Source organism: Phoca vitulina, unplaced genomic scaffold, assembly GCF_004348235.1.
Source record: "Phoca vitulina isolate PV1807 unplaced genomic scaffold, GSC_HSeal_1.0 scaffold2, whole genome shotgun sequence".
Classification (NCBI taxonomy): domain Eukaryota; kingdom Metazoa; phylum Chordata; class Mammalia; order Carnivora; family Phocidae; genus Phoca; species Phoca vitulina.
In genome coordinates, this window is record NW_022589705.1 from 79,780,297 (window position 1) to 79,803,190 (window position 22,894).

General features: G+C 41.8%; 1 protein-coding gene and 1 non-coding gene across 3 annotated transcripts in view; one reads left to right on the top strand and one right to left on the bottom strand.

Annotated features, from left to right (window-relative positions):
- Positions 1 to 8,732: 8,732 nt before the first annotated feature.
- Positions 8,733 to 8,866, bottom strand: LOC116627122. The gene has a single exon (XR_004298431.1). It is a non-coding gene; the product is annotated as a U11 spliceosomal RNA (small nuclear RNA).
- Positions 8,867 to 12,293: 3,427 nt separating this feature from the next.
- Positions 12,294 to 22,894, top strand: part of TAF12 (TATA-box binding protein associated factor 12) — a 37,350-nt gene continuing 26,749 nt past the window's right edge. For both annotated transcript variants that reach the window (XR_004297660.1, XM_032389882.1), the window contains exon 1: positions 12,294 to 12,400. The gene's annotated coding sequence lies outside the window, so the exon portion shown is untranslated. The remainder of the gene's footprint in view (positions 12,401 to 22,894) is intronic.

The window sequence follows — 22,894 nt, forward strand, 5'->3', positions numbered from 1 at the left end:
AATATATCTTTGAGACTCTGCTTTCAATTCTTTGGGGTATATACCCAGAAGAGGAATTGCTCGATCACATGACAATTCTATTTTCAGTTTTGTGCAGAATCGCCATACTGTTTTCCACAGCTGCTGTACCATTTTACATTCCCACCAACAGTGCACAAAAATTCCAATTTCTCCACATTCCTTGCCAACACATTTTAAAAGTTTGTTTATTTAAGTAATCTCTACACCCAACATGGGGCTTGAACTCACAACCCTGAGATCGAGAGTTGCACACTCTTCGGAGCCACACAGGTGCCCTGCCAACATTCGTTTTTTGTTTGTTCATTTGTTTGTTTTTAATAGTAGCCATCCTGATAGGTATGAAATGGTAGCTCACTGTGATTTTGATTTGCATTTCCCTAATGACTAATGTGGAGCATCTTTTCATGCGCTTATTGGCCATTTGTAGATCTTTAGAGAGATGTCTATTTAAATCCTTTGCCCATTGTTGAATTGAGTTTGCTTTTTATTGTTGAGTTATAGGAGTTCTTTGTATGGTCTGGATGGCAGCACTTATCAGATATGTAATTTGCAAATATTTTCTTCCATTCTGTGGGTTGTTTTTCACTGTCTTGTTAGTGGCCTTCAATGCATAAAAGTTTCAAATTTTGATGAATTCCAATTTACTTATTTTTTTTTCTTTTTGTTATCTTGCTTTGGTATCATATTTAAGAAATCATTACTGAATCCAATATCATGACGATTTCCCCCTGTTTTCTTCTTAGAGCTTTTTATAGCTTTAGCTCTTACGTTTAGACTTTTGATACATTTTGAGATATTTTTTGGATGTGGTATAAGAGTTCAAATTCAGGGGCGCCTGGGTGGTTCAGTCATTAAGTGTCTGCTTTCGGCTCAGGTCATGATCCCAGGGTCCTGGGATCGAGCCCCACATCGGGCTCCCTGCTTCGCAGGAAGCCTGCTTTTCCCTCTCCCACTCCCCCTGCTTGTGTTCCCTCTCTCGCTGTGTCTCTCTCTGTCAAATAAATACATAAAATCTTAAAAAAAAAGAGAGTTCAAATTCATTCTATTGCATATGAATATCCATTTTTCCCAGCACCATTTGCTGAAAGACTGTTTTTCCCCTACCGAATGGAAAATGGCCTTGTCACTCTTACCAAAAATCATTTGAAAAAAAATAATCTGGGGGCGCCTGGGTGGCTCAGTCGGTTAAGCGGCTGCCTTCAGCTCGGGTCATGATCCCAGGGTCCTGGGATCGAGCCCCGCTTCGGGCTCCCTGCTCAGCGGGGAGCCTGCTTCTCCCTCTCCCTCTGCCTGCCTCTCTGCATACTTGTTCTCTCTCTCTATCTCTCTGTCAAATAAATAAATAAAATCTTTAAAAAAAAAAATCTGGGGCGCCTGGGTGGCTCAGTCGTTAAGCGTCTGCCTTCAGCTCGGGTCATGATCCCAGGGTCCTGGGATCGAGTTCCACATCGGGCTCCCTGCTCTGCGGGAGGCCTGCTTCTCCCTCTTCCACTCCCCCGGCTTGTGTTCCTGCTCTCGCTGTGTCCCTCTCTGTCAAATAAATAAATAAAATCTTAAAAATAATAAAAATAATAAAAATAAAATAAAATAAAATAAAAAATCTGATACCAGGATTTGATACTAGGACTCTCTATTCTATTCTCTATTCTATTCCATTGATCTATATGTATGTCTATACCACGCTATTTTACTTACTGTAGCTTTGTAGGGAGTTTCGAAATTAGGAAGTGTAGTCTTCCAACTTTGTCCTTTTATGAGAGTATTTTGGCTATTTGGGGTCTTTTGAGATTCCATCTGAATTTTAAGATGGATTTTTCAATTTCTGCAAAAAAATGTTAGGATTTTTATAGGGATTACATTGAATCCATAGATCAGTTTGGCTAGTATTGACATCTTAACAATAATATTAAATCTTCCAGTCTATGAACATGGTATATCTTTCCATTTATTTATGTCTTCTTTAATTCCTTTCAGCAATGTTTTGTAGTTTTTTGTGTACAAGTTACACTCCTCCTTGGTTAACTTTTACCTCCTTGGTTAAATTTATTCCTAAGTATTTTATTCCTTTTGATGTTATTGTAAATGGAATTGTTTTCTTAATTTTCTTTTTGGATTGTTAGTGTATAGAAACACAATTTTTGTGTGACCATCGTTTCTTATCAGTGTCACTTATCCCAACATTGCATATATGGACCAAGGGGAGTCAGAGGATCAGGTTTGTTTTTTAAAGATTTTATTTATTTGACAGAGAGAGACACAGCGAGAAAGGGAATACAAGCAGGGGGACTGGGAGAGGGAGAAGCAGGCTTCCCGCCAAGCAGGGAGCCTGATGTGGGGCTCGATCCCAGGACCCTGGGATCATGACCTGAGCCAAAGGCAGACGCTTAACGACTGAGCCACCCAGGCGCCCCCAGGTTTTTTGTTTTGTTTTGTTTTTTTAAGTAAGCTCTACACCCAGCATGGGGCTTGAACTCATGACCTTGAGATTAAAAGTGGCATATTCTACTGACTGAGCCAGCCAGGTGCCCGCAGGTTTGGTTGGTTTTAAGAAAGGAGCCATGGGGGGACTCTTGGTTTCCACTCAGGTCATTATCTTGGGGTCATGGGATTGAACCCTGAGTTGGGTTCCATGCTCAGTGGGGAATCTGTTTGAGATTCTCTCTCTTTCTCCCCCTGCTCCCCATACTCTCTCTCTCAAATAAATAAATAAAAACTTAAAAAAAAATCCATCTCCCTGCCCCTACCCACCTGGAGTAAATCCACCCTATTGGGAGACTATGACCTGATTAGAAGGAGTTCCATTTTAGTTACAGAAGGTTCTGTGACTTCCTTACACGTGGTGTAGGCTTAGACTACCTGTAAAATGGGAAGACTGTTCTTGTCCTACTTAGGAGAATGGACAGGAGCAGACTGTCTTGTATACACCTGTATCCTAGGACATAGTAGGTGCTTAATAAATAGCAGTGAATATACTTGTATATTCACAAGTACTTCATGGATTATGAAGAGCTCTATAAATACATATTGAATGCCTACTAAAGTGCCGGGTACTACACCAGACCCAAGAATGCAAGTGGTACAAACAATGAATCATGGAACACTACATCAAAAACCAATGATGTAGAGGCACCTGGGTGGCTCAATCATTAAGTGTCTGCCTTCGGCTCAGGTCATGATCGCAGGGTCCTGGGATCGAGCCCCACATCAGGCTCCCTGCTCCGTGGGAAGCCTGCTTCTCCCTCTCCCACCCCCCCTGCTTGTGTTCCCTCTCTCACTGTCTCTCTCTCTGTCAAAAAATAAATAAAAAATCTTAAAAAAAAAACAAACAACAATTGTGATAATGTTCTGCTGAGAAGTACGTAGTGCCATGAAAGAGTAACAGAGTGTGGGGGAGCTAACCTAGTAAGGGGTGGGGAATCAAGGAAGGCCTCGCTGAGGAAGTGACGTTTGAGCTAAGATACAGAAGAGTAAGGGAGGAGTTAGCCATGATGGGAGAGGGAGGGAGAGGGAGGACCTGTTGAGAAAGAGCATTTCCAGCTAGAAGAAAAAACTTTCTAGAGAGTAGTGGCTTGAGAGATACACAGAGAAGACCAGTATGGCTGGAGCCCTGAGAACAAAGAGGGTGGTGAGTCATGGAAAGTAACAGGATGTTAAACCAAACTAGTTAGGCGCCACGGAAGGGTCTTTAATTCCGGGGGGGCGGGGGGGCGGGTGGCGTGCGGAGTGTCATAATCAGCTGACAGAAACTCAGCATGCAGGAAATCCACTAAGGTCAAGTTTCTACATTATTATTCCATAAACTGATTACAGATTCTCAGGCTCCTAGCTGGGTATACTCTCCTTCCAGCCCTTGAATTTTTTTTAACACCCTTTTTCAAGTATAATTTACATACCACAAGACTCATCCATTTTAAATGTACAATTCAAATGATTTTTAGTAAATTTATAGAGGTGGACACCTCTGATCATAATGTAGTTTTAGGACATTTCCTATTACCCCCAGAAAATCCCTCATGCCCATTAGTAGTCAATCCCTGCTCCCACTCCACAGACAGCCACTAATCTGCTTTCTGTCTCCTATATTTGCCTTTTCTGGACATTTTGTATAAAAGGAATCATATAATATGTGGTTTTCTGGGACTGGCTACTTTGTGGTCTGATTTTGTCGTCAGTTATATTCCAGTGACTGTGTGTCTCCGTTATTTCTCTAACCTTTTCATGTGCTCTGTACTTTCATAGGAAATAGGAAAACATGAGGGCGCCAGGCTGGCTCAGTCAGAAGAGTGTAGGACTCTTGATCTCGGGGTCATGAGTTCGAGCCCCATGATGGGTATAGAGATTACTTAAATAAATAAAACATAAAAAAGAAAAAGGAAATAGGGAAATTTGGGTAAACAAAAGGAGAAAAAAAAAAAAGCTTCACTTTCCCAATAAATCTTTCCTAACAGATTCTGCTATAGTTGACATTCTCCTGGACCATTCTGTGCAAAGCACCTGATTCCTGTCAGAAGACCTGAACTCAAAAAGAAAAAAAGAAAGAAAGAAGACCTGAGCTCACCTCTTGCCTCTGCTACTTTCTAGCTATGTGATCTGGGCCTCTTGGGGTTTCTGTTTTCTAATCTGTAAAATGAGCAAAATAATACTACCTACCTCACTGGTTTATGTTATGAGGAACAGGAGCTAATGCATACGAAGTCCTTAATATAGGGCCCGGCACTTGATTAGTGCTCCATAGAGGTGAACCATTATCATAAATGTTCTTATGCAACATTTTTTTTTAAAGATTTTATTTTTATTTATTTGAGAGAGAGAGAGCCTGAGCACGAACAGGGGGAAGGGCAGAGGGAGAAGGAGAAACAGACTCCCCACTGAGCAGGGAGCTCAATGCAGGGCTTGATCCCAGGACCCTAAGATCATGACCTGAGCGGAAGGCAGACACTTAACGGACTGAGCTACCCAGGCATCCCACAACATTTTATTTTTATTTATTATTATTATTATTTTTTAAAGATTTTATTTATTCATTTGAGACACAGAGATACAGAGAGAGAGAGAGCATGAGCAGGGGGAGAAGCAGAGGGAGAGGGAGAAGCAGGCCTCCCGCTGAGCCAGAAGCCTGATGTGAGGCTTGATCCCAGGACCCTGGGATCATGACCTGAGCCGAAGGCAGATGCTTAACCATCTGAGCCACCCAGGCGCCCTATTATTATTATTATTTTTAATTAAGCTCTGTGCCCAACGTGGGGTTTGAACTCACAGCCCCGAGATGAAGGGACATAGGCTCTACTGACTAAGCCAGCCAGGTGCCCTTCTGTGCAACATTGTAATGAGTACATGGTATTCCATTTGCGGCTATCCCTTAGTCGGTTTGACTGCTGTTCTTGAACATGTAGGCCAAGGGCCAGTTAACTACAGCTCCCCAGCTGTGGCCTGGGAGTCTAAGAATGGTTTTCACATTTTTAAATGGCTGGCAGGGTTAAAAAAAAAAAAAATCAAAATAATACTATTTCATGACATGTGAAAGTTGTATGAAATTCAAATTTCAGTGTCTATGAGTAAAACTTTATTGGAACACTGCTACACTCTCTTGTTTATATATTGTCTGTTACTGCTTTGCAACAGCAGAGTTGAGTGGTTAGCAGAGACCGTATGACCACAAAAACCTAAAATACGCACCATCTGGCCTCTTTACAGAAAAAGCTGGCTGAGGGGCGCCTGGGTGGCTCAGTCGTTAAGCGTCTGCCTTCGGCTCAGGTCATGATCCCATGATTCTGGGACCGAGTCCCACATCGGGCTCCCTGCTCGGCGGGAAGCCTGCTTCTCCCTCTCCCACTCCCCCTGCTTGTGTTCCCTCTCTCGCTGTGCCTCTCTCTGTCAAATAAATAAAATCTTAAAAAATAAAAATAAAAATAAAATAAAAAGTTGGCTGAGACATGGTATAGGTAACTCTTCATTTCTTATGCTTTATAAAAAATACTGCAAGGAACTTCCATAGGCCCGTGAGACCAGGCCTCAGTGGTCTCTTCAGGCTTTCCTGTGTGTTGCCACCTGGCTGGTTTCCTTCTGGCCATTCTGGTCTTTCAGCTCTGGGATTGCAGCCCATTGACTCCACCCTCAAGGCTTTGCCTCTACTTAACAGCCCTTCCTCCTACGACTTTGGTGGTCTTCTATTTCTTCTTCAGGTTTCAGCTTCAAAGTCTTTGCTTTAGGAAAACTTTCCAGATCTCCCCCTCCCAGCCAAATTCAGCATAGTACTCAGTTTGCTATTCTCTCCCCTCACTAAGCCTTGTGAAGTCAGGCACTGGGTCTATCACTACTACACTTGACCCTTGAACAATGCAGAGGTTAGAGGTGCCAACCCTCACCCCCCCACACACACCACACACACTCCCCCTGCTGTAAAAAATACCATTATAGGGGCGCCTGGGTGGCTCAGTTGGTTGAGCATCAGACACTTGATTTCGGCTTAGGTCATGGGCTTGGGGTTGTGGGATAGAGCCCCACTTCAAGCCCCAGTCGGGCTCCAGGCTCAGTGCAGTCTGCTTATCCCTCTCCCTCCCCCTCTGCCCCTCATCCTGCTCTCGCTCACATCCACTCCCTCTCTCTCTCTAAAATAAATCTCAGGCACCTGGGTGGCTCCGTTGGTTAAGCATCTGACTTCAGCTCAGGTCATGATCCCAGGGTCCCAGGATGGAGCCCTGTGACCGGCTCCCTGCTCAGCAAGGAGTCTGCTTCTGCTTTTTCCTCTCCCTCTGCTCCTCCCCTCACTCGTGCTCTCGATCTCTCTCAAATAAATAAAATCTTTAAAAAATAAAGATTTAAATAAATAAGTCTTAAAAAAATCCAAGTATAACTCCCCATTGAGTATAGCTTTTGACTCCCCCAAAGCTACCTTCTGTTGACTAGAAGCCTGATTACATAAATAGTTGATTAACATATATTTTTTGTATTATGTGTATTATATACATTATATATATATAATATGTATATAAAATATATAAAATATACATATTATATACAGTCTTATAATAATAAGTTAAACTAGAAAAAAAAAAGAGGGCGCCTGGGTGGCTCAGTCGTTAAACATCTGCCTTCGGCTCAGGTCATGATCCCAGGGTCCTGAAAATATTTTCAATTATGCAAGTAATAAAATTACACAATAATGAAATAGCTCATTATGCTTTTTAAAATAATTACAATATTAAAGGTAAGTCTGATTTTCCCTGCTCAGTGGGAAGCCTGCTTCTCCCTCTCCCGCTCCCCCTGCTTGTGTTCCCTCTCTCGCTGTGACTCTCTGTCAAACAAATAAATAAAATATTTTAAAAAATAGGGCGCCTGGGTGGCTCAGTTGTTGGGCGACTGCCTTCGGCTCGGGTCATGGTCCCGGGGTCCTGGGATCGAGTCCCATATCGGGCTCTCTGCTCCGCGGGAAGCCTGCTTCTCCCTCTCCCACTCCCCCTTGCTTGTGTTCCCTCTCTCACTGTGTCTCTCTCTGTCAAATAAATGAATAAAATCTTTAAAAAAAAAAAAAAAAAAAAAAAATATTTTAAAAAATAAAAATAAACTAGAAAAAAGAAAATGGTATTAAGAAAATCATCAGGGAGGGGTGCCTGGCTGGCTCAGTCAGTGGAGCATGCAACTCTTGATCTTGGGTCATAAGTTCAAGACCCACCTTGGGCATAGAGCTTACTTGAAAAAAAAAATCATATGGAAGAGAAAATACATTTCCAGTACCATGAGTGGACAAAGGCTATAGAAAGAACATTAACACAGCTTTAGAAAGGGATATATAGGGCGCCTGGGAGGCTCAGATGGTTGAGCGACTGCCTTCAGTTCAGGTCATGATCTCTCCAGGTCCTGGCTGGGATCAAGCCCCACGTGGTACTCCCTGCTCAGTAGGGAGTCTGCTTCTCCTTCTCTCCTCACTCGTGCTCTCTCTCTCAAATGAATAGTCTTTTTTTTTTTTTTTAAGATTTTATTTATTTGACAGAGAGAGATACAGCGAGAGAGGGAACACAAGCAGAGGGGAGTGGGAGAGGGAGAAGCAGGCTTCCCGCCGAGCAGGGAGCCTGACGTGGGGCTCGATTCCAGGACCCTGGGATCATGACCTGAGCCGAAGGCAGACGCTTAACGACTGAGCCACCCAGGCGCCCCTCAAATGAATAAAGTCTTAAGAAAAAAAAAAGAAAGGGATATATACGCCTGGTTAAAGGGGAAGAATTTTTACAAGATCAAAGTTATGCATGGTGATTCAATCACCCCTGCAAGAGGACACCTACGAGGAGTCCCGATATTCCCGCTGGGGGCATAATTCAGAGTGCACTTGCGTAAACGTATAACTTACTTTCCTTACACCTGTGAAATGGAAATGGAAAAATAGCCTCTCTTTCTATGTCAGCAATCACCTGGCTCGATTGTGAAAAACCAGTTTGTACCCACCACTCTGTGGGGTTTTTTTGTGGCGCTTCTTATAAATAGTTGACTTATCTTACCTAGCCATTTCATCGTCAAGACCTCCTAAGTAAAATAACTTACACTCAGTTTACTAATGAAACATCTAACTGCTTAACTAAACCTCATCTACACTCGGTACACCTAATAACTAAACCTCAAACCTCATCTGCTTACCAGAAAAGGAAAAACCCAATAATAAACCTAGAGAAACAAGAAATAAAAAAAAAACAAACACTACTTCTTTCATTACTAAAAACAGGGGCGCCGGGACCAACGATCACCAGCTGCCCAAGTACCAAAAAATTATGCTTCCGAAATCTCTTGATGTCGATTCCGCACGAAGAGCAATGGAGCTGCCCTACGTGTGCCACTCACGACAGAAGCCCTTTTTGCCTGCTCAGACACGAAAACAGTGAGGCAGTGCTGGCGAATCCCTCTTTCGGTAAAGGTGAAAACAAACTGGAAGCAATTTCTTATCCTTACTCCTCAAGTTGAAGGGGGAACTTCAAGACATGCTGAGCCGTAGAGCAATATTCACAAGAAGACTTTATGATTTGTCTTTCGATTTTTATATAGAAGTAAGGGCAAGGACGTAAATTGATATGCAAATATGCGCGGTGCTTGCTGGGAAGGGGCCGGCGGGCGCTGAGGGAGTGGCAAGGAAGAGCGGTTGTAGGAGCGAGCTGGGAAGCTGTCGCCGGCTGCAGTGGGCGTCAGGTCGCACCTTTTGTACGTTACGCGGGATACCCGCTTCTCGGCGGCTGTGGGTACCTATCTGGGGAAGACACGAATCCCACCCTATTAAAATGGAAAATGCACAAACTTGTACCACCCGTGGCCATCCAACCTGAAGCGGCCCCACCATGGGAAAACTGGAGGCACAGGGAGAGAAGGACTGGGACCAACCTAATCTTCTGCTAATGATTAGCAGAACGTAGTGTGTTCATAAAGTGGAATGAATGCTATCTACTGTGCTGCCAAGGAGTGAATTAAACACCAAAAAGCACTGAGTGATAAGAGTTGCCGAATAAGGTACAGCATGATGACCATTAACGTGAGGGGAAAAAAGCAATACCAAATTTGGATTGGTTAAAGTAGATCTTTATCAATAGATATAAAAAAAATTGAGTGAAGGTGTTGAATAGGGTACCACATGTCGTTAACGTAATAAAGAACATACACGTATGCACATAAAACCCAGTGCTATATATTTTCTAATGCCACATACTTTATTAACTTTTTAAAAAAAGATTTGCAAAAACACATCACTGATTACCTCTGGGAAGGAGGGAAGGATGGGGACCATGACACACAAGAAATCAGACTTACCTTTAATATTGTAATTATTTTAAAAAGCATAATGAGCTATTTCATTATTGTGTAATTTTATTACTTGCATAATTGAAAATATTTTTTAACTTGTCCTTGCTTTCTATATTTTCCCTATTTCATTATTTTTTTTTAAGATTTTAAGTAATCGCTGCACCTAATGTGCAGCTGGAACTCACAACCCCAAGATCAAAAGTCACACGTTCTGACTAAGCCAATCAGGCTCCCCCCATATTTCATTTTTTAAAGTCAGGTTTGTTGATATATAATTTACATATAGTAAGTTCACCTTTTTTACCATATGGTTTAACAAACTCATATAGACATGTATCTGCTACCACAATCAATCAAATATCACACATTTATATCACCCCCAAAAGTTCCTTGGTCTCCTTTTCTAGTCAACCCTTACCCCTAGTCCCAATCCTGGTAATCAGTGTTCTTCTCTGGCCCTGTAGTTTTGCCTTTTCCAGAATGGCATAAAAATGGAATCACTCACATATACTTCATTTTTAATATAAAAACAACATGTGCTAATTGTAAAAAAAATTGAAACAGTACAGAAACGTGAGAATGTTTTCCCCAAACTACTATTAACAGTTTAGTGTTTCTCTTGCCAGACTGTTTTCTATGTACATATACATAGATTTTTTTTTTTTAAACGAAAAATATAGACTCAGGCATTTCACTTTCCTTGATGTATTTTAAATAATACATAGAGGTACCTGACCTCTACAAAGGAGAAGCTGAAGGGAGTCACATAAACAGCTCTTATACTATAATAGGATACAGACTTATAGTATAAACCGGTGGAAAGCCTAGATGTGGGTTCTGTCAATTGTTTGTTGGGGGCTCTTCCTATAATCCACCAGTCATCTCTTCAAAACAAATCATTATTTCACTCCTCTATTCAACACTCCAATGCCTTCCCATTGCACAATAAATAAACCCCGTGTCCTAGCCATAGCCTACAAGGTCCAGCCTGAGCTGAACCCTGCCTACCTCTCCAAACTCTTTACCCGCCACTGTATCACCTATTAAGCTCCAGCCACCTTGGCCATCGTGGCCATCTTGATCCTTGAATAAGCTTTTCTAGCTCAGGGCCCTCCATCACCCAGCTAGACAAATCTGGTATTTATGTATTTATTTTATTCTGGCATTCTCTCTTCTTACACTTTTGTGTACTTTCTGATGGTCTGTTTTTCCACTCCAGATTGTAAAGTAAGGACAAGGATATTTATTGTCTGTGGTTATCTACTGGTACATACCCAAGCACCTAGCAAAAGGCTTGGCACACAACCAGCACTCTATTTGTTGAATGAAGAATGTATATTTAAACTGGTCTTTAAAAAGATGGGGAGGGGGGGAGGTGTTCCAGATCCTTAGGAGAATGAAGAGAGCAGTATCAGGGAAATTAGGCTAAGGAAGACTGCTTGAAGCCTAATGGTGGAAGGGGCCTTGAATCTAAGAATTCAGATATGGTGGCAGTGTAGATGGTGATTGGGAGTTTGGTAGGATGAGGATTGTAAGATATAAAGACAAGGAGGGCACTGGGGGACCTGCTGGCTCAGTCAAAGAGCGTGCAACTCTTGATCTCAGGGTTGGGTTTGAGCCCCATGTTGAATGTAGAGATTCCTAAGAAAAAAGACAGGAAGGTCAGGTTACTGCACCAATACAGTTGGGAGACACCTCTTCCTGATTCCTGTGGGCAGTTACCAGGGCTCACGTTGGGCTGTCACAACCCTTTGTACATTCCTGCCACATTGGCTAGGACTGGGTCTTAGATGCCTATCACCTGGCATAGGGTAAAAAATAAAGTTATCCCAAAGCGTTTGATGGAAAAACCAAAATCATCAGTTTAATGGTTACATACAGGACAGTACTGGGCTTTACAGTGAGACTTCTGAGTTCAAGTTGAGACTGCACTTATTAGCTAGAACCTTACTTCATCCCTCACGGGTTTTCTTTAAAAGATTAAACGATATATCGGAATTAAGCGGCTTAGGAAACTTCCTGGATGACAGTAAACGCTCAATTGATATTATTAGTTGCCAATCCACAGGTACAAACGGTCTCTCGTCTCCAGGTTCTTGTGTTGCCAACTCCCTTGTTAAGAGTTCAACAGAATTACCTACTGGGTGCTGCGGTCCCAGGTGGGTTTCTCCGTCCCGATAACAAGATAAAAGGCACCAACTAAAAATGGCGACCTCTAAACCATCCGAGGGCGTCAATTACCGGTAGTGCTAGCGATATATACGACAGGCGGAGACGGAAAGAAACAGCAAGGGCAGCGTTCGTAACACCTGGGTAGAAGGCGAAGGGCTCGCCCACGCTGCCAGTCAACCACAAGCAAGAAAAACCACAACGCCCGGAGCGGAGCAACAGCCTAGGACCCCGACCACGTGTCAGAGGGCAGTCTGCGCCTGCGCAAGCCAGGCGCGCGCCCGCCGGCCGGAAGAGCCGCGCGTTTCCGGGTTGGAGGCGGGGAGCGGTGCCGGAAGTACTCGGGGAGGGCCGAGCAGTCGGACCGGCTGCTGAGACGAACGCTTCACTGGGGCAGTCTCCGCATATCATGGGGAGATAGACGCTGCTGCCTGTGAGTCTTGGGCCCTGGCAGTTGAGGAAGAAGAGCGGGAGGAGGGAGTCAGGACCCAGACCCACAGTGGGTCAGTGTTTGAAGAACTAGGTTGTGGAGGAGACCGGGTTGTGCGAGGAATCAGGCTGTTGGGACGGGACTGAGGGGATCGGGGCTCGGAGAAGACGCGGCTGTGGGGACCCGGGCTGTAGACGGGACTTAGGGAACGGGGACGGATGTGAGTTCTCCGGCACCTGAGGGAAAGCGGTGTGAGAGGGACAGGATTGTGAAGACCCATGCTCCTAAGAGGAGAGGGTCGGAAGGGAAAGGGGCGTGAAGACACGGGCTTCGGAAAGGTAAAAGCGGAGCTGTGAGGACTTGGGCTCCTAAGAGACAGAAGCGGGACAGTGAAGATCCAGGCTCCTAAGGAGTCAGAAACAGGGCAGCGAAGACTTAGGTTCCTGAGGGGCAGGAGCACTCAGAGAACACTTGGGTTTGGAAGGAACAGCAGCGGGCAATGAAGACGGGCTTCTGTGGGGACGGGATCTGGGCTTGGAGACTCCGAAGTACCTGAGGGAACAGGGCTGCGAAGACCCGAGCTCCCCAAAGCGGAGAGTATAAGGGGCCATGGCTGCGAGATCAGACTCCAAGGGAAAGGGAGAGAGTTGGGAAAAGATCTAGTGATCTATTTTTTCCTCATATACTCTGAATCCAGAGTGGTAAAGGATGTATTCAGGGGAAGAAGACCTTTCCTTCCCGCTGCCTGCTTGGCTTTTGGCAGGCTTTTCTTGTGCCAGATACTTTCTCTAGGAAAGCCCCATGCAAGCATCTTCGTTTTCTGCTTCATTCTTACGAAGCTCTGATGTGAAGTCGAAGCCGTTTGAACTCAGTTATATACTTGATAAGTGCTTTAAATACCATTCCACTCGACCCTGATTGAGCACAGATCTCTGCATCTCAAATCAAAGAATGTTAGAGATGGGAGGACAGGATGGCCCAGAAAGATAATCTTTTTTAAACTCCTGTTTTATATGTAAAGAGGCTGAGGTCCAAAGAAGGTATAGGATCACAATGAGGTAATGATTGATTAGATCATAATTTTGATATAGTACCCTACTGTGCCTAGCAAATAGGAAATACTTGGCTAATATCCTTGAAAACATGCTTCTAGAATCTTTGCTTTAACTTCTAACGCAAGAGGGAAATTTTTTACAAATTTAGTACTTCATTTTGAGGCTTGTTACTGTATTGACATCAATACAGCGAATGTCACTTAACCAGTTAGGGAACCTTTAAACGAAGCCCCCTCCCCCCCAAAAATATAGTAAGCAGTTTAGAAAGTTGTAGATAAGTAAGTTGTATCCTATATTTTTAGTATAGGCATTTACTGGAGATGGCTGCTTTTATTTTATTTTTTATTTATTTTATTTTTTAAAGATTTTTTATTTATTTGAGAGAGAGAGTGAGCACAAGCAGGGGGAGGGGCAGAGGGAGCAGGAGAAGCAGGCTCCCCACTGAGCGGGGAGCCCGACCCTGAACTCTGACCCTGACTCCGACTCCTACTCCATCCCAGGACCCTGGGATCATGACCTGAGCCGAAGGCAGATGCTTTAACCCACTGAGCCACCCAGGCGCCCCAGATGGCTGCTTTTAGATAAGAATGTCAAGGATACTTGGACGAGTTACTTCCCTTCAATAATATCTTTTACTGAAACCTACTCAGACTGATCAGGCACCATCATAAGCACTTTTAAATATTTAATTATCACTTACAGCCCCACAAGTTAGATATTGTTAGTACCAGTTGGTTCAGAGAGGTTAAGTACCTTGCCAGAAAACATGGTACTAAACCCATGTTAGGTGTTTGACTAACTTTTTTCTACTTTTCTAAGTAAATTCCTCTCCATATATCAGTTTGCCCATCAACAAAATAGAAATAACACTTATATAAAAAATATCATTGAATGAAGGCACCCGGGGCGCCTGGGCGGCTCAGTGGCTTAAGGCGACTGCCTTCCGGCTCAGGTCATGATCCCAGGGTCCTGGGATCGAGCCCCGCATCGGGTTCCCTGCTCCACGGGAAGCCTGCTTCTCCCTCTCCCACTCCCCCTGCTTGTGTTCCCTCTCACGCTGTCTCTCTCTCTGTCAATTAAATAAATAAAATCTTTAAAAAAAAAAAAAAGAATAAAAGCACCCCCCTCCTCCTTAAGACTTCTCTTTATGTCAAGTACTATAACTTGTTAGGGTTCTTATATAGTGTAGTATTTGAGGAGAACTAAATTTCTGTGCTTTTAAATAAGAATAGATATTTAAGATAGGAGAATAGGACCTGAATAGAACTTTTCCTCACAATGGACTAAGATATATTTAATTTGAAATTTAAGAGGCCAAGAAAGACCAACTTGAAGAACAAGGAGCTAAATTGGATTAACTTTACAATTAATTGTAACATGAACTAGATGATCAGGGAAATTGGGCTAACTAGTTGAAACTACTGTTTTTTCCCAGAGGGTTAGCTTATACTATTTGCAAGTGCCTCTACTGTTTGCAAGTGATCAAAACTTACACCAAATTGTGAAATAAAGCATGCCCATGCCACCATTTCAAAGTACTTGATGGTTTAATTAATGATAACTTATTCCTGAATTAACATCCTCTTCTACATTTGCAAAATGTACTTATTTCACTCATTTGTGGTTCTAGCACTGAGTTATTATAATAGTATTTCAAAGTACCTGATCAGAAAATCATTGTGTTAGAGCAGATATGAACATAGAACATATTACTTTTTTTTTTTTTTTAAGATTTTATTTATTTATTTGACAGAGAGAGACACAGCGAGAGAGGGAACACAAGCAGGGGGAGTGGGAGAGGGAGAAGCAGGTCTCCCGGGGAGCAGGGAGCCCGATGTGGGGCTCGATCTCAGGACCCTGGGATCATGACCTGAGCCGAAGGCAGACGCTTAATGACTGAGCCACCCAGGCATCCCAGAACATATTACTTTTGATCTGCAGTCTTCATGGAAAGCCCCAGAATACTTTGGAGACAATATACCAGCAGTGTTTAGAGTCTGTACTGTGAAACAGGTGTGCTGGATGCAGAAGACAAACTGAAATCAGTACATATGGACCTAATCTAAAATCTTACACTGTTTCTTAGAGCTGGAAGGGACTTTAAAATCTGTCTGATCCTACGCTTAATTGTAGATGTAGAAACTGGTCAAAGGGAGCTCACATAATTCAGTGGCAGAAGTGGATGATACCCAACCCTCCTGACTTGGGTCTTCCTTGTGCCATAGTACTCCTCATCAGCCTCCTGTTGATCATTTACCGCTACCATTTTTTTTTTCAGTCACTATTGTTTTTTTTAATATCTGAAGTCATAAAAATGGTTTTAGGATGGCACCAACACATACTACAATGGGGAAACCTTTTAGTTCTAATACACTGATTTTTATAACTAAGATTTAGAAGAGGAGAGCATATATATTATATAATATTAGCGAACACATTTATTTGTACTTTCCATGTGCCAGGCACTCTTCTAAGTGCTTTAGATATATAAACTCAATGTATTGTCACAACAATCCCATGAGATACACTTTATGATTAACTCAGTTTTTCAGATGAGGAAATTGAGGCATAAAGAGATTAGATAACTTGCTCAGGGACATAAAGCTAATTAATAAGTGGCAGAGTTGGTACTTGAACCCAGACACTGCCCCCAGAGTCCATGCCCTCAACCACTGTAGTATACTGCTTTTCTGTTAAGTCAAAACCACCTAAATAGGACTAAACTAGTAAAAAAAACTAGTGGGGAAAAAATCCCATGTTTCTGTTGTTCTCAAGTCTCACAGAATGCAATTAATTGATTCTTTCTGTTTTTTTAGGCTGGGAAATATGAGTTGATTTAGATACATCTAGAAGCCAGTGAGGAGAGAAACAGGTAGAAAACCCAGTCAGTAAGTTAAGTCATGCACCATAGTGATAGGGCTTTTATGCCATCAGCCTAGCAGTCCCCTTCATTCCAGTATTTTGTTTAAATAATTCCTAAACATTTCAGAAGTGAAAGGGTTTTAAAGACAATCTGGTCTTCTACTCCCCTATTCTCTCCACTTAAAAAAAATCTTGTGGGGGTGGATATATGTGGGGCACTTGGCTTGCTCAGTCAGAAGAGCATGCGACTCTTGATCTCTGGTTTTTAAGTTCAAGCCCCAACATTGGGTGTAGAGTATATTTAGAAATAAAATCTTAAAAAAAAATCTGTTAATGGAACAGATGTCTAGAAAAGGCCATAGTCTTATAACTACTACAAGGTATCCCCCCATCTCCTACCCTCTGAAAAATCAGATCCTCTTAATACAGTAATAGGGTTGCAACTGGATTTCTGTTTGAGGTACAAGCTGTTTAAAGGAAAAGCAGTTGGGGCTTGTTATCCTCAGCCTATCAACCAGAGTTTAAATGTAGCTGGTAAGGGGGAGGGAGGATAGGCTTGGTATTTAATTGAATTCCCAGCCACACAATCTTGTTTTGATAAAATTACTAAATAACTTTTACTGTAGATCACTGGGGCATGGGCTTTCTGGAATTATTTTGTAAATCCCATAGCGTGTGATTTCCACATAGTAGGTGCTAATAAGGGTTTACTATTATGTGTTCTCCCAAACTGTCCCACGGTTAATGCCTGTTTTTACACAGCAATACTTCCTATTTCTTGGCATTCCAAGTAACTGAGAATTAGAAACTTGAGTAGCCCAAAGGCAACCATGGTATATTATGTAATGGGATTCAGGTTATTTAACAGTCACTTCATTCCATTGTGCTTGGTCAGCATCGTCCACAATTGGACTTGATGAAAGTTGTCAGTAAACAGGTAATTTGGATGTGGAGGCATTGACCATTTCAGAATGGTTGTGATGTTTTGTTTTTAAATTTACAGACCAAAAAATCCACCCTTTTGGGAGTACAGTTCTATGAGTTGTGACAAATGCATACTGTCATGTAAGCACCATCACACTGCTACCTCACAGTCCCACCACCCCCAGAATTTTCTTCATGCTGCTCCTTTGTAGTCCAGCCCTGGCCCACTCCAAGCCACTGGCAACCACTGATCTATTTCCTCCATCCATATAGCTTTGCCTTTTCCAGAGTGTCATATAAATGGAATCATACAGTAAGTAGCCTTTGAGTCTTGCCTCTTTCACCTAGCATACGCATTTGAGATTATCCACGTTGTTGCATGTATCAGTAGTTCTTCCTTCCTATTGCTGAGTAGTATTCCATTGTATGAATATATATTCATAGTTTATCCATTCACCAGTTGAAGGAAATCTGGATTGTTTCCAGTTTTTGGCAGTTATTAATAATGTTGCTATAAATATTCACGTACCAATTTTTGTGTGAATATAAGTTTTCATTTCTTTAGGGTAAATACCTAGGAGTGGGATTGCCAGGTTATATGATAAATATATATTTAATGTTATAAGAAACTGCCAAACTGGGGCACCTGGCTGGCTCAGTTAAATGTCTGCCTTCAACTCAGGTCATGATCCCAGGATCCTGCTCAGCAGGGAGTCCACTTCTCCCTCTGCCCCTCTACCTGACTTGTGCTCTCTCTATCACTCTGTCTCTCTCAAGTAAATAAATAAGATCTTTAAAAAACAAACAAACAAACAAAAAACCTGCCAAACTGTTTTCCAAAGAGATTGCACTGTTTTATACATTCACACAGAAATGTATGATGGTTTCAGTTGTTCAACATCCTCTCCAGCACTTTTATTTTTTAAAAAATTTTTAATTATTCTAATAGTATTTAGTATTCATTTCCCTAATTGCATTTCCCAGATGACTAATGATATTGAGTATCTTTTCATGTGTTTATTTGCCATCTGTATATCTTAGGTGAAGGATCTGTTCAGATTTTTTTGCCCATTTTTTAAATTGGTCTGTTTATTTTCTTATTGTTGAATTTTGAGAGTTCTTTATATATCCTGGATACAAGTTGTTTGTCAGATACGTGATTTGTAAATATTTTCTCTTAGTCTATGACTTGTCTTTATTTTCTTTTGTGGAGCAGGAGTTTACATTTTGATTAAGTCCATTTTATCAGTTTCTTTTGTGGATTGTGCTTTTGGTGTTGTATCTAAGATTCCTGCCCTGACCCAAAGTTACGAAGATTTTTTTCCCTACGCTTTCTTGTAAAAGTTTTATAGTTTTTACATTTTTAATTTTACATCTGTAATCAGTTTTGAGTTTGTTTTTGTATAAGGTCTGAGATATAGATCAAGGTTCATTTTTGTTGCTACTGCTATATATTTTTTTTAAGATTTATTATTTTAGGGAGAGAGAGAGTCTGCACCCATGTATGCGATGTGGGCGAGAGGCAGAGGGAGAGGGAGAGAAAGAATCTCAAACAGACTCCATACTGACTGCGGAGCCCAATGTGAGGCATGATCCCTTGACCCTGAGATCATGACTTGAGCTGAAATCAACAGTCTATCACTTAAGTGACTGAGCCATCCAGGTGCCCTTATTTTTTGTTATATTTTAAAAACAGTTGTCAGAATTACCTGTTTTTTTCAGAGGAAACAAACCAAACAGTACTTTCTTTTTTCATAGATAACATGCACATGGGACAGAATTTGGGTATACAATGAAAAGTAAATCTTCTTCCACCTTGGTCCCATAGGCCACCCAGATACTACCATTCCCCTCCCCACTAAGATAACTGCTGTTATCAGTTTGTTATGTATCTTTCCAGGAATAATTTATGCATTTACAATTATATGTCTTTTAATGAATGATAACAAATTATGCTCACTCTTCTGTACCTTGCATTTTCAATGAACAGTGTATTTTAGAGGTCATTTCATAAGCTTCTTTGTTTCATTCTTTGTTTTTTTAAGGATTCCACCTATCCATTTGAGAGAGAGAGTGAGCCAGAGAGAGAGAGAGAGAGAGAGAGAGAGCATGAGCGGGGGAAGGGAAAGGGAGAAGCAGACTCCCCTGCGAGCATGGGGCTTGATCCCAGGACCCCAGGATCATGACCTGAGCCAAGGCAGATGCTTAACTGAGTTGAGCCACCCAGGCGTCCTCTTCCTTGTTATTTATTATTATTATTTTTAAAGATTTTATTTATTTATTTGACAGAGACAGTGAGAGAGGGAACACAAGCAGGGGGAGTGGGAGAGGGAGAAGCAGACTCCCTGCTGAGCAGGGAGTCTGATGCGGGGCTCGATCCCAGGACCCTGGGACCATGACCTGAGCTGAAGGCAGACGCTTAATGACTGAGCCACCCAGGCGCCCCCTGTTTTTTAAGTTTTTTAAAAAGTTTTATTTATTTAAGTAATCTGTACACCCAGCATGGGGCTCGAACTCACAACCCCGAGATCAAGAGTTGCATGCTCTTCCAGCTGAGCCAGCCAGGCACCCCTGGATTCTTTCATTCAGCTTAATATTTTCTTTTTTTTAATTTATTTTATTTTTTTAAAAAGACTTTATTTGTGTATTTGACAGAGAGAGAGAGCACAAGCAGGGGAAGTGGCAGACAGAGGGAGAAGCAGGCTCCCTGCAGAGCAGGGGGAGCCTAATGCGGGACTTGATCCCAGGACCCTGGGATCATGACCTGAGCTGAAGGCAGTCACTTAACCAACTGAGCCACCCAGGTGCCCCAGCTTAATATTTTCATGAGTCTTATTCTTTTTCAATGTATTTCATTTTGTGGTTATACCTTAATTTATTTAACTATATCACTTTTGTTGGACATTGAGGTTCATATTCCTCGTATGTGTAGTTTTCTATTTACATAGATATCCAACTATAACATAAATTGCTAAAGATGGAACTATGGGATCAAAACAATATATGCTTTTCTTTTTTTTAGAGAGAGAACGCGTGCGTGAATGGGGGGGAGGGGCAGAGGAAGAATGAGAGACAGTCTTAAGCAGGCTCTATGCAACGCAGGGCTTGATCTCAAGACCCTGAGATCATGACTTGAGCCAAAATCAAGAGTTGGATGCTCAACCAACTGAGCCACCCAGGTGCCCCAATACATGCTTTTTTAATAGCATGTAGTGCCAAGTAGCCCTTTGTAGAGACCTAACTAATTTATATCCTCCACCCCTCTTCCAACTCCAACAACGTGTGAAATGATTATTTCTCTATAAAACTTTCAAACAGTATGTATAGAACTTTTTCATCATTGCCAAAGGAGGAATAAATAGTTTTAATTTGCATTTTTATTATCAATGAGAATAAGAATCATTTCATTACTTTTTTTTTAAGGATCGTTTCATTACTTTAAGAGCTATTTGAATTTCTTGTACTGTCGTTTTTGTTGTTTTTGCAATTTTTCTTTTAGGTGGTTGGGTGCTTATTGATGCATTGGTATTTTTTATATGTAAAAGAAATTAGTCCTTTGTCTTTGATACATATTGCATATATTTTTGCTAGTTTGTCTTTTGTCCTTTAATTTTATTATGTTTGTTGTCATGCAGACATTTTTATTTTTACTTAAAAATTTATTTATTTATTTTTCAGACATCTTTATTTGTATGTAATTGAACACGTCAGTCTTTTATGACTCCTGAGCTTTGGGTCATCTTTAGAAGGGCTTTTCTTTTTTAAGATTTATTTATTTATCTTAGAGAATAAGACCAAGCAAGCATGAGTTGAGGGGAGAGGGGCAGAGGGAGAGGGAGAAAGAGAAACCTAAGCGGACTCCACTTGGAACCTGATACGAGACTCGATCCCACAACCTCGAGCTCATGACCTGAGCCAAAATCAAGAGTCAGATGATTAACTGACAGCCACCTAGGTACCCCAGAAGTGCTTCTCACTTACTGCTGAGAATAATTTTTTTTCAATTTTTAAATATTGAGATAATTATAGATTTATGCATAGTTATGAGAAATAATGCAGAGAGATCTCTTGTATACTTTGCTCAGTTTTCCCCAGTGGTACATTTTGCAAAATTGCTGTCTATTATGACAATCAAGATATTGACATTGATATAATCTACCAGCCTTATTCAGATTTACCAGTTTTACTTGTATCTGTTTACTTGTGTTCAGTTGTGGGTGTGTGTGGATTAAGTCCTATACAACTTAGTCACTTTTATAGGTTCTTTTATCCATCATCACAGTCAAGACACTGAATGATTCCGTCACAAAGGTCCCTCATTTTGCCCTTTTATAACCACATCTGCTTCCCTGCCACCCAGTCCCTGACAATCTCACTAATCTGTCCTCTGTTCCTAAAATTTTATCATTTTAAAGATGTTATATAAATGTACTCCTTATTTATTTTTTAAGATTTTATTTATTTATTTGACAGAGTGACAGAGAGAGGGAACACAAGCTGGGGGAGAGGGAGAAACAGGCTTCCCGCTGAGCAGGGAGCCCAATGCGGGACTCGATCCCAGGACCCTGAGATCATGACCTGAGCCGAAGGCAGATGCTTAACAACTGAGCCACCCAGGCACCCTAAATGTACTCTTTAAAAAAAAAAAAAAGATTTTATTTATTAGAGAGAGCAGAAGGGGAGGAGAGGCGATGCAGTGCTTGATCCCAGGATCCCGAGATCATGACCTGAGCTGAAGGCAGATGCTTGACTGACAGCCACCCAGGCGCCCAAGTATACTCTTTTTGTATTGTCTTTTTTTTTTTAAGGTGCCAAGATTATAATAAGGAATAAAATCAGATTTATTGTCCTACAGGAGTTTAAAAAGTCAAGTAGCAACTAACAACAGTGGTGAGACATAGAACATATAGAAGTTCCAGGCGCCAGGACGCCTGGGTGGCTCAGTCGGTTAAGCAGCTGCCTTCGGCTCAGGTCATGATCCTGGGGTCCTGGGATCAAGCCCTGCATGGGGCTCCTTGCTCAGTGGGGAGCCTGCTTCTCCTTCTCCCTCTTCCATTCCCCCTGCTTGTGCTCTCTGGCTCTCTCTATCTCTCTGTCAAATAGATATATATTTAAACAATTTTTTTTTAAGATTTTATTTATTTGACAGAGAGAGACACAGCGAGAGAGGGAACACAAGCAAGGGGAGTGGGAGAGGGAGAAGCAGGCTTCCCGCCGAGCAGGGAGCCCAATGTGGGGCTCGATCCCAGGACTCTGGGATCATGACCTGAGCTAAAGGCAGACGCTTAACGACTGAGCCACCCAGGCGCCCCAAATAAAATCTTTTTAAAAAAGTGGAATAGAGGAATATATGAAGGGAGGAATATATATACCCCTCTCATTCCAGGTGGATCAAATATTTAAATTTTAAACATGAAACCACATATTTTCCAGATGTACTCATATACCATCATTTATTCAATGATCTGTCTTTTCCCTATTGATAAATGCTATGAACATTAGCATATAGGTTTGCATGGGAGCACAGGTTTTCATTTTTCTGGGATAATTGCCTGAGAGTGCAGTCCTTTACTTATTTGGGTGGGGGGGGCAAGAGATTTGATTTATTGTCCTTAATTGTGGTATAATTTATATACAGTAAAATGCACAGATCTTA